Below are 12,896 nucleotides of genomic sequence, written 5' to 3'. Positions count from 1 at the left end.
GTCATGGCCTCATTTCGTACTTCTTGCTTCGCTTGCAGTTCTTCTAACTGCAACCGTGCAAGTTCCCTTTGCATATCCTTCTCCTGCTCATTCAGTTTCAGTTCTTTCCTGTATTTGTTTACTGCATGCACCACGTGGTCTCGGAATTGTCCATGTGACATTGAATTCAGCCCCACCACATCCTCCAGCCGCCCCTGAACTGGGGCAGGCAGAGCCTCTTTGGAAACTCTGAACAATGTCACCCAAGCTGGGCTCTTCTCGATTTCTCCCTCAGCCTCTTGTCTCCATTTCTTCAATTGTTGTGCAATGTACACAACCGGACTCTCTGTTCCTGACAGTGGCTCCCCCTTTAATGCTTCGAGGTCCACTCCCACGGGAAACTCAGCTCGTAGCGCTCTCCAGAGTGCAGCTCGATATGCATTAAAGTCAGTTCCATCAGCTCGGTGGCTTAACATCCAGTCATTCTCACTGTCTCTCAAAATGCCCTCCATGGTAGAAGTTCCAAAACACAGTGCCCACACTGCCTTAATGTGTCCCACAGACAACAGTTTATCCACAGTCTCTTGTTCAAACGCTCTTATCCATCTACTTGCACCTCTGTGAATGTCCGGCAATCGAGCAACCAGCCCCCCTAGGTCGAGCGTCTGCCATGGCACATACTGTCCCTGCGTCATTTCTATCAAACTCGGTGCTGACGCTGTTGGACTCTTATGTTCTTCAGAAGATGCCTTTTGAACTGGAGATGCCAGTTCGGGTGATTTTTGGTATTGTGGGAGCTGTCCCCTTGCCTGATCTGAATTACAGACGGCGTCTGGCTCAGGAGCTCCATCACTGCTTGATGTAGCTATTTGTAGTTCTGGACGTTCATGAGATATTTTGTGATCTTTTATTTCAGAATCTCCTTGTATGTTTACTGCTCCTGGCAGTGTTGGAAATAGCTCTGCATTTTCAAAGAAATGTAAAACTTTTAATTCAAGCTCTCTTTTTCCCTGTCTCTTTTTGCTTTTGTCCTTTGGTTTGTAAGCTTTAATCCTTTGTTCCATAATCTTACAGGTAGTTACATTGAAAGTGCCACCTTTTGGCCAGGGTGAGACGTTATTTTTTGTTCGTTTTTCCCATTTTAGAGATATCTTTTTAATATCTTTGGAATGTTCAGGATGTTTGGCGCTGATGATTATTGTTGGTGTTACATCCATTGTTTCACCTAGTTAGTTCCCTTCTATTGTCTTTTGACTTTTTCTTTTTATTTACTTATCTATTTTCTAAATTTCCCTTATTTATTATTCGTATTCCCCCTTTTTTTTTTTTTTTTTTTTTTTTTGAAAGTCAATTTAAATGCACTAATTATTTAACTCTAATCAATGCTAATTTAATGCTCGGCTAAATTTAGCTTAGATGCAGCTAATTATTGGATTGGATGTTGTCAATGCTAATGTTAAGGTTAGCCTACGTTAGCTTTGAAAGCTTATGCTCTAGGTTGTTTTTTTTTTTTTTTTTTTAAATTAAACCAATGTTAATTCAATGTTAGGCTAATTTAGCTTTTTGACTTCCCGTTTGGAGTTCGGTTACTATTATTGCTAATGTTAATGTTTGCCAACCAATGCCAATTGATGTTAGCTTCCTAGCTGTTGCTAATAAATGCTAACCTATTGCTAATTAAGATTTAAACCAATATTTGCCTTATTGCTATTGCTAATCAATGCTAATTGTCTTTCTGATCAATGCTAATTATGGCTAATGAAATGCTAACAAATGCTACTAATGCTAACCAATGCTAACTATTGCTAATCAATGCTAATTGTATTTCTGATCAATGCTAATTATGGCTAATGAAATGCTAACAAATGCTACTAATGCTAACCAATGCTAACTATTGCTAATCAATGCTAGCTGTATTTCTGATCAATGCTAATTATGGCTAATGAAATGCTAACAAATGCTACTAATGCTAACCAATGCTAACTATTGCTAATCAATGCTAGCTGTATTTCTGATCAATGCTAATTATGGCTAATGAAATGCTAACAAATGCTACTAATGCTAACCAATGCTAACTATTGCTAATCAATGCTAGCTTTATTTCTGATCAATGCTAATTATGGCTAATGAAATGCTAACAAATGCTACTAATGCTAACCAATGCTAACTATTGCTAATCAATGCTAGCTTCCTTGTTGACCAATGCTAATTGAATGCTAATTATGCTATTCAACGCTAGTGATTGCTAATCAATACTAATTATTGCTAATCAATACTATTGATTGCTAATCAATGCTAAACAATGCTAGTTATTGCTAATCAATACTAATTATTGCTAATCAATACTTGCTGTATTACTAATACTACCCAATGTTAATTTATTACTAATCAAAAGCTCAGTTAATGCTTACTCTGTATGAAGTGACTCAGGCTAAAGGCGTTGCCCCAACTTTTGCTCACATCCGGATGCTTCCGATCCAATCCACACACAATGTCCTCCACCAATCCAGATGATCCAATGTACGTCACAGCTACGTCAATTCTGACCAATGAAATAAAAATATTTTTTGACCAATGAAATCTGAACACACCTCTAAATCTAACTCCAGTGAAACACGTCTACGACAGTAACTTCTAACCAATAAAATATGAACCCACCTCTAAGCCTGCCTCCAATGCACCACGTGAATTTCTAACAAATCAAATATGAACACACGATTACCTCTACTTCCTAGACTGTTATTAGCTCCTCCCAAGCATAACAATTGAACCAGACATAACAATTGAACCACACCCCAACTCAAAATGGCGTTTGTCACACTTTGTAACAAGTTAAGAAAAAGGAGGAAATACAAACTTTCAGCTGGACAGAGAAGAAATACAATTTAACACAGAAATAACAGTTGCACTATTCTTTACCTCGAAATGGCATTTGTTAAGAAAGAGAAAGAAATACAATTTAACACGCTGTGGACAGGGAAACTACAAATCAAAAGATACAGAAACAATGCATAAGCGAGAAACTTTCTTTATCAGGAATGTCACATTCACGTCGAACGACGTGATGACTCAATGGCCTACGGACAGAACCTCTTCCTTAGGAATTGCGGAACCCTCATTACTCGACTGATAACAACTCTGCAATTAGCACATTACCTAAAGAAAACTAATAATTATTACAGTACAACCATAAATTGCCCCTGGAAGACACAAGGAAAGAAAATGTGATCACACACGAACATTTGCAGCAGCAGAGAACTGTCAAGGCCAGAGCACGCGCCCACACACTAGCCGCGGGAGCGCGCAGCACCCTCTGTCCCCCTGAGAGCCAAAACACCTTCACTTGCCTGTTGAGAATAGAACTTTCGAAACTTAACACCAATCACAGCAGTACTCAATAATAACAAGATGCACTCAACGAAAATATAGAGTCTTAAAGAAAGAAACCCACAGCGTTTAAAAATAACAGCACATTTCGGCACAACACCTTATTTCCCCAAGTTATTAATGCGGCAACTATCACAATTAAGCAGATTATACCAATGAAGCAAATTATGACCATAAAGCCAGTTATAATAATGAAGCAAATCTGAGTGTGAATTAAAATACTACGAATACTCAAAAGTCAAGGGATGATATGAGTCAGAACCTTTTCTCTTTTCTTCTTTTTCTTGATTCACACAAACATCAGATTTCACACACACATTGACAGACAACAGAGACCGGTCCCACACACTCAAGTCAGTCGGTCAAAAGTTTTGTGTCAGTCACCGTTCAAATCTTCACATTTTTAAATTATCAATTTCTTTCATTTAGACTTTTAATTTTTCAGGAGATGTTGGTGTCGGCAATATATGGAATACAAAATGTGTTTTCCCTACAAGCCTTGTGATATGGTCTCTGACCAAAGCAACAGATGCTGACGTGTACTTTACCAGCTTCGCTGTGACCTCTCAATAATAATCTCCTGTGGCCAATTTCATAAACGAATTTGACTTTTCTTCTCAAAATATCTTTATACTGAGGTCTCGGATAACTCCAAAGAGTTCTAGGCAGATATATAAAATGATATAAACATATATACTTAAAATGTGCTCCTCATAGAACTGGATTTTTTCATTTCAGAGTTTTTTTTTGAAAGCCTGATTGATTCAATCGTTGAACTTTAATGTTCGCCAGTCAATCAATTATCAGTATTCGTTTTACTCCTTGACTAGTGAAAATAATTTTCACGTATGTTTAATGCGTCTAGTGTACCCCGTACTCCCGTCAGTGTTCCTCCCCCCCATGCATAGAAGGATGGCTGATAGAATGCAAGAGCTACTATTGGCGATTGCTCAACAACCTGCCCGCCACTTTACAGCTATTAATTAATCCAGTTTGAATTCATCCGATTCACAATTGGCCGGAGCGCAGCGACTAGCCCTTCTTAATTACCACAAAAATACAACAACACCATAGCCCGACCAACTGCTCACAGCTGTCTGCTTTACAACTCACATAAGCTGCTGTTCACCCAATTTTATCCAAATTCACACATACGGCACCTCTTGGCCCACAGTTTCCCAAACAATTTCAGCAGCCCCTCTGCGCAGAAGTAAACAATGGAAGGGCTTACCGTGTGCAGGATCCGTCTCTCTCCTGTGTTCTTTTAAATTTGGGGAAGCCGGAAGAAGCCGTCAGCTGTGCTCCACTAACCGAGATTAACTGCGTAATGGTAGGAACAAAATCCCACCTGCCGGCTTGTTACAGCCAATGTCGGCTGTCGGGGCACAGAGGACACGCTCCGCCGGGATCCAGATGCAAACTCTCACGAATTCGGGGTCACCATTATGTTGTGGAGAAATTAGAGTCGAATCCCGCGTTGGTCAGCCGTCCATTGGGGAGTTTATTGAACAAACCGTCACAGCAAATGTGCATACAGAATGTACAAAATGTCCGACGAGCCCATCTGGTGACACCCTTTTATACCGTTTTATCATAACAAGTGTACGTGGCCCTCTCTGGAGGCGCCTAGCTTTCGCAGTTTATCATAAACACGCTCATTCTAACTATCAACAATATTCTGAACCAGTCAACAAGGCCCAGGATGTAACTAGGCCAGAAGTCATGAACATGTCATGACATCCTTCTCCCACATAGTCCCCCGGTTGAAAGTCAAATTAAACGTGCTTGTAGACGGTGAAGCACGTGGTGAATTAGACTTTATGTTCTGCACATGCTCGAGATTTCTTCCCGGGGTCGTGAACCGGAAGTTGGAAGAGACGATATTACTGTTGCTGTTGCCGCTGTCGGAAAGAAACAAACACCATGATGGAGAATGCGCCGTTGTGCATCGCGTTTGTGCAATAAGCAGCTCATCACAAACGAAATGTAGAGGGACGTAGCTTCATCTTGCTCTTCGTTCGCCATTTTCTCAAATACCTGAGTTTGCTGTTGTCGGTGGTGAAGCGGTCAACCGGAAGTGGCTCTATTTGCAATAGTTGAAATGGGTACAGCGCCACCTATCGTATCGGAGTATGACATGCTCTGTGCCTCTGATCCGATTCATTCTACGCCATATATCCAAGGATAATTACCCTTGCTCAAATTAGGAGCAACTCAGTCTTATTGTAATTTAGCCAATAATCCGATCCTTTCAGTGCCATGTAACCCCACTGACTGAAACACTTGTTTCCACAGAGTAAGCAGAGTTAGCCAGACACCTGGGTTATTGGGCATCGCGTCACAGCGCCCCCTTCTGGCGGTAACAGGTACATGACGTAAAGGGAGAACTGCAGGATTTACATCGAGATGTGCTGTGTCGAAAGGACCACAGCATACGTTGACAAAAAAAAAATATGCAAATGATTAGATAAAAGGATGCCGAATTGAATATATGATCAAGCGCTGCAAACAAAAACGAGAGGGAGAGAGGAGTTTGAGATGAAAAGGCTTATCCAGACTTGTGTTTTCTGTGTTAATCACTGCTGGCAAAACAAAATCAATCGAAGCCAGTGGATGATTTGCACTGTGGGTAAAAGATGTGCGATTATAGAGGTATATTAGATTATATATAAAGCGATGTTGCTTCATCAAATACTCTGTGTTAATTGCAACTTGCAGAGTACCACAGTGAGTAGTCATGGTTGTGCACAGTTGGCACCTTCTATTTGTGAATTGAAAAAAACACATTCTCTCCAGCATCAATTCACATTTCATACTGATGAGAGCAGCACGACAGTTTGACATCAAAGCTTCAATAAAGAAAACGCATTTCAATGATTCTTCTCTCTTCCCACATTCTTTCAAGTAAGCATCACATTGTGTATGTGTGTGTATATGTATATGTATATTTGTATATCGAGAATTTTGGTGCCATCCATGAGCTGCATCTTTCTTGATAATGTTAAAATCAATTCTCAGATTTAAACATGCACAGAATCCCTGTTGTACATGTATGCATATTAAATGTGCATATAGGTGTAATTGTGCTCACAGTTGCCCTGGTGTTCTGCATCACTATGCTGCTGTATCGTAGACTTCATTGATTTCTCCGATGCTGCAGACTGTCCAGACCCTCAGGCTGCAAACAGTCATGCCCCCCTCCACTTCACGGCTCACAGCTCATGCTGTATTAGGTTGATGTGCATTGGTTTTATTCTCCTAAGTATATCTCTTTTTTTTTTTGCTTGTTTGTGACGGAAATTCAGGATTGGCCCATGATATAGTTCCCTGTCATAAATACGTCACCATTTTTGATCGCTGACTGCCTCTGTGTGGAGTCATGCCAACAGAATCACGCGAGGCTGCAGTTCTGTCACACTGAGATCAGGATGCACTCTTGCGGTTAGCTTTGGAGACCAATGTGTACTAAAGAGAGCAAGGATGGTGCTGGATTTCCCATAGATGAGTATTTACAGCAGTATGTGTCGTCGTTTTCTAGACACCAGGAAAGCAATCTAACCCTCTTTTCAAGAAATGTTTCACTCAACTCTTTAATTCATACCTAAATGGCATCACACTGGGTGGATTACTTGACAGTAATTACCTGCTTTCTTATAAGTCAGTATTCTAAAGGTTAACATGCAGCGTTAAAGGTGCTCTTTATTGAAAATATTTGAAAATGTTTTCAAAATCCAATATTCAACTGTACTGACAAAAAGAATTGGTTAAAAGCAATGCTTATGACGTTACTATAAACCTTTTTCTGGCGATAAAGCGTAGCCAATGAGTGAAAAGGGTTCTGATGTTAATATGCTGGCGACCATGTTTGTGCTAAAAAACTGAGATAGTCATACTATTCAAACTGTAGAGGTGTAAAGGTGGCTGTGTTATCATAATCAGGGGTAGACTTATAATTAAATAAATTAGTCTTGAAAAGGAATGTAAACATATGCCTTGTGGTGATCATTTTTTTAACCACAAAGTTAGAAAATCCCCCTTTAAACTGTGCGCTGATCCAAACAAACACATAAAGGCATACTCTGAGTTGTTGTGTTTATTCAGAATAGTTTGTAATGTCAAGCATAGGTGTTTGGAGATGGTAATGCAGACATGAAAAATCATGCATCAGAAAAATGTTGATATTAATAGATTCTAATGTATTCCCATTTGCCATGGGTGGGGTGGATTAGCTCAGCCCCAAGCTAAATGCATCATTTGCTGTCTTGTTTGTCTGTGTCTGTAATCAATTTCTCACAGAAAATTAATAGCTAAAGACCTGACAACTCACTGACTGAGGGAGTTAGAAATTTGCCCAAAACAGTTATCATCTCTACAGCTTCGTGAAGTGTTTGAACATCCTGCAAACTCGTCTTCACAGCTTCGGGATCACCTCCTTAGGAAACATTGGAGTTTGTTCCTTTTGATTTTATTTTGCTACCCTGCCAGACCAAATTGTCTCACATCAAAGACTGCTGAGCAGAGAGAAGTGGAGAGAAGCAGAGAAAAGTTCATTCCCTCTCTTCATTAACGTTGATAAGACATTCTCTTTTGGGGAATAGACCATGACTAGTGGGAGTTGGATTTGATTGCTGTGCTGTGCAGAAAATTAGAACGTTTGACACCCAGCTTTCCACATATACAGCAGTAATATGTAGCAGTAATATGTATTTTGAGCTGTAAGGAGGCAGAGCATTAAAGTGTATAATTTTATACTGGATGCATGGGGGACTTTAAGATCCAGTGTATAAGAGGTACTGACATCTAGTGGCTCAAACTGCAAATTTCTACCAAATGAATACCCCAACCAAACCCAAATAATGATGGTTATTGAAAAAAAGGGGAAAAGAAGGACCTCTCTATAGCCATTACATAGTTGATCCTTTTAGTAACCTGGGGTCCGTTTCACGTAGCAGGTTCAACCAACTCTGAGTCTATTCCTGATCTCTGAGTTGATCTACTCTGAGATAGAAAACCCTGAGTTTTCGGTTCCAGAAACGCTGATTTGAGTGAGGTTAATCAACTCTGAGTAAGTTCACCTTGAGTTTAGCGCGTGCACCACAACTTTAAAAAGCCAGCATCAATGGAGCCCCGATTCGACGAGTCACCTTGGCAACGGGGAAGAGGAGGGGCTACGTTTTTCACCAACCTCGAATTGGAAATCTTAATGCGCTCATACGGCAAGTTTCAATACGTTTTTAGAAATAAGTGCAACACCGTTGCAGCAGCAAAAGTGTAAGTTTAAATGTAGTCCTTTGCAATCATAATAATATTACAGGGGAAACTGCTTGAATGGTAGCCCATTCATTTATTTCATTTAGGTGCAATCCCGCAGGGGAGAAGCGCTCTTGGCAGCAGTTTAAGATGAAATATAAAAACATTGTTCAAACAGGTGAGACCTCGGCATGGAGGTACCTCATTTTGATCATGTTTTACACTGTAAAATAAATATTAAGTGGCTATTTGACTGTGCAGTTATTTTATTCCCAACATAATGCTGTTTTCACACACATAAACTATGTCTTCTCATCTTTATCATCCATCCATCCATTATCTATACACCGCTGAATCCATCAGTCGGGTCGCGGGGGGGCTGGAGCCGATCCCAGCGGTCAATGGGCAAGAGGCGGGGTACACCCTGGACAGGCCGCCAGTCCATCACAGGGCCACACAGAGACAAACGAGACAAACAACCATACACACTCACAGTCACTCAGAAGGACAATTTAGAGTCATCATCTATATCATGTTCTGTTAAATAATTAAGCCTATTTAAACTAACACAGACTTCTACTGAGCCAACAGAAAGAAGGCAGATGCCCGTAAAAAGGGTGGTGGCCACCACCTCTAACGGAGGTCAGTGGCTGAGGGAATCCACCCCCAAGACACGAGTGCCTTTATAAAATATAATAGGCCTATATATGTCTTTTTTAAGCCTATTCATACAAATATTTATTTGTCTTTTATGTCTTTTTTTTCTTTTGTCCCAACACATTCTGATGGTGCCGCTCAAAAAGATAATTGTCTGTCAATGCAAAAATCTGTGCGCGGTCTGATAACCATCTCCGACGAATATTTATTTCTCTGCGCAATAATGCTGCACCTTCATCCACGGGATCATTGTCAAAAGGACATGTTCGTGAAAAAGTCGCCTCCTACTGTGCCTAATGGACTTCTAGAAGTAGAAGAACTCGCTCTGCTGACTGAATGAATGAGGAAATCAAATGGCGTGTGTGGCTGAAAGAGGGCGGAGACAGAGAGAAACTCAAGGTTTCTTGAATAAAACCTGGTCCCGACCAGGTTAGGTTCAGAGAGTCTGTTACTCCGGTAACTGACCGTGAGGTTAAGTTACCTCTCTTTGTGAAACAGGCTAGAGTTACCCCTCTTTCTCGGGGTTGAGTTACCTCCCTTTGTGAAACGGAAAACTCAGGGTTTCCCTCATTTCAGGGTTAACCTACTCAGAGTTTTCACTAAACCTGCTACGTGAAACGGACCTCTGATCTCACTATAGAAATAACAATGTTGGTCCACAGTGCAAAGCACTACTGTTTCCCAACAATGCCTCAAACATTGTACGGATAAATTTTTCTTCCAAATAAAAACGCATTTTATTCACAGGCGGCTTATAAAACGTTTTTCTTTTCAAATCTTTTCAACTTGCCCTTAACTACATCATAAGTTGATGTAGATGGTGATGTAGGTCTGAAGGATCAATGTCATCGGTTATTAATAAGGAAGGGTCAAGGTTATCAGCATCACACCTCTCCATGAGGTCGACAAATGTGATTTTTTTTTCCATGTATGTATTTATTAGAGTGCTCTGCCACCGTGCAGGCTTACTTTTGTTTACAAAAATGTATACGATGTGCTACGCCATGAGCTGTCTTATTAGGGTATAGTCCTCTCTTCATGTGTTACATGTCAATAGGAAAATATCAAGACCAGTAAAACCAATGAAAGGCTGGAACGCGAGGCTTTTGTCAGTTTGTTCATTTTTAAAATGGTAGCCTTAAGTAGTTACATGGATTTTGTTTCATTGAAAAACTTTTTATCCAGCTGTTTAAACGAGCCAAACCAGTTAGTTGCACTGTGAATTCCAGGCGTCTTGTATGCTTCACCATTTTCAAAGTGGTATGCTGGTGGATGCTAATTAAGCTTGCAGAAAAGTCCAACAGTTTTCTGTCTGACAAAGTGTACAAACTTACTTTATTGTTTAGTCAGTTACTTTATTCCTTATTTCTGCCTCAGCTCTGATAGTGTGACATGTTCCTAATGAGAGCTTGAGGTGTTCTCACCGTGCGGACTTGCATTTTGAAGTCCAGTCTTCAAAGAAATCTGCACAGCGCTGCTTGAGCAGTGTTCAGGATTATTAAGAGTCTCTCATTCATGTTTACAGATGTGTTTTTCTGTGTGCTTGGAATGCCTTTTTAATGTCCCTGCCCACACGCGTGGCTGTGGCTCAAGCCAAATTAATCTTTTACTGCTTGTGATTAAATATTCTTTCTGGGTAGGGCTCTGCTGTTTTTGTTTTGACACACAACGTGGCGAAATTCATGTTCATCGGCTCCTGCGGTGTTAAAGAAGAGGAAAATGACTTTTTAAATCTAAATTTCATTAATTTTATGTGAAACAAAATTCAGTATTGTTGTGTAGCATCTAATATGACATGATTATATAGATTTTCTCACAGCACCCTCAACAACTGACTTCCTGTGTGTGTATGAGTCAACACCCATCCTTGGCTATGTTTCCTTTCACTTTCCTGAATCCTTTTCACTTGAGATTTGTCCCATTTTTACTTCACCATCATTTTTAGGGCTAGGAGTCTAAAATACATGGTTGGGGCTTATATATTTTTGCTGTTTGTGGGTCACATTTTGTGTCTAAAATTACTTGAAGCTGCCCTACACAGAACAATAGAATACAGATGTATTGCAATCTCACTATTTAGAATGGTGGATTCTGACACTTTCATGTGGACGAACCCAAATTTGAAATGAATTCCAATACCCAAGGGTTAAAATAATTATTCTGTTAAGTGGGGCAATTTGATGCGTAGACATTTGGTCTCAGTTTGGAGAAGCAGGGGGGAATTTGAATGGCAAGCCAAGCTAACAGCTACTCACAACAGGGACACGAAGAAGAGCTCATTTTCGCCATGTAAAACAACAAAATAGTCACAGCGGTTTAAGCATGCAAACAAGCGTTATATTAGGAGTTCTTAAAATGCATCACTTTTGTATTAAATAGTTCTTTACTTTGTCAATATGTTTTCCCAGCTGAAGAACACCGTTACAGCGAGCTTACTGTCCATGTCGTGTCTGTGTTGAAACTCCGACACTCTTTGGTTGATAAAATGTAATGACAGAGCAAATGACAAAAGGGGAGAAGTGTAAAAATCTTCATTCTAGTGTTTGTTTGAACCTCTTTGACATTGATTAAAAGTTGATTTTTAATGGGTAATTTTGCCCTTTTGCTATCCCCAGTCTGAGTAGCAGTGAGCTTAGCTGATCCATCACAAATCCTCAAACTTAACAGTGTACCGATCCTATCTACTGCAGGTAAGACACAGGCAAGTTTCCTTTCCTTTCACACGCGAAGCAAATCTTTAGCAATGTTTTCGAAGAGCTGCAAAAAAGAAACGTGAATCAGACATATTTCTATCAACTGGTTTGAAGAAAATAAACTGGACTGTTTACAACAGTTTAATTGTTTAATTCAGTAGAAGAAGTAGTTTTCTTAAACAGAAACAAACCATAAACAACTGTGGTGGACATCCACAAAATGAAAACAGAGCAAATTCTTCCTCAGCAATCACTGTAGGGAATATCTGGGAGATTATATCATATCTGGGAAGTGAGTTTATTGTTTGCTAGACCAGAAACAGGAGGTGAGTTACGCCATTCTCTGCCGGGTCAGACGCGATTCACATTTTCATTTCCTCCAATGTGCAGCAAGTCCTCTTTGAAAGGCTACAGATTACTCATAACCCACTTACAAATTACTCCTTTAAGAGGAGGCCCAGAAAATACATGTTTGCTCAGTTTCATTAATTATCCGGTGCTTTGGTCCACCCTAACAAGCCTTCGACACAAGCTTAATAATTAGCTCAACAACTTGTAGTTACTTGAATTCACTCATTACAGTGAGTTTTTTCCATTCTTTTAGTCATCCTTCTGCGGTACATCCACAGAAGGATGTGGAAAAAATACCTCAATACTTTATAATTAAAGCTGCACAAATCATTTTATAATTTTTTAACGAAACAAGTGAATGATGAACATATTTAGCTCCCTCAGGAGTTGGTGGAGGTCAGAATAAGATTAAGAGTTCAGTCAATATTGGTCACATTAACCAGATAGCCAGAATAATCATTCCATTTCAATGCTAATGTTGCTCTGTACCTGGTTGGATAAATAGGAAATAGTTTGCTAATGCACCTCTGCTTCCAAAAAATTTAAAATAAATAAATTTTTTAAAAAACAGAACTGAAT

This window comes from Odontesthes bonariensis, chromosome 19, assembly GCF_027942865.1.
Source record: "Odontesthes bonariensis isolate fOdoBon6 chromosome 19, fOdoBon6.hap1, whole genome shotgun sequence".
Taxonomy (NCBI): domain Eukaryota; kingdom Metazoa; phylum Chordata; class Actinopteri; order Atheriniformes; family Atherinopsidae; genus Odontesthes; species Odontesthes bonariensis.
Note: the sequence above shows the minus strand (reverse complement) of the source record.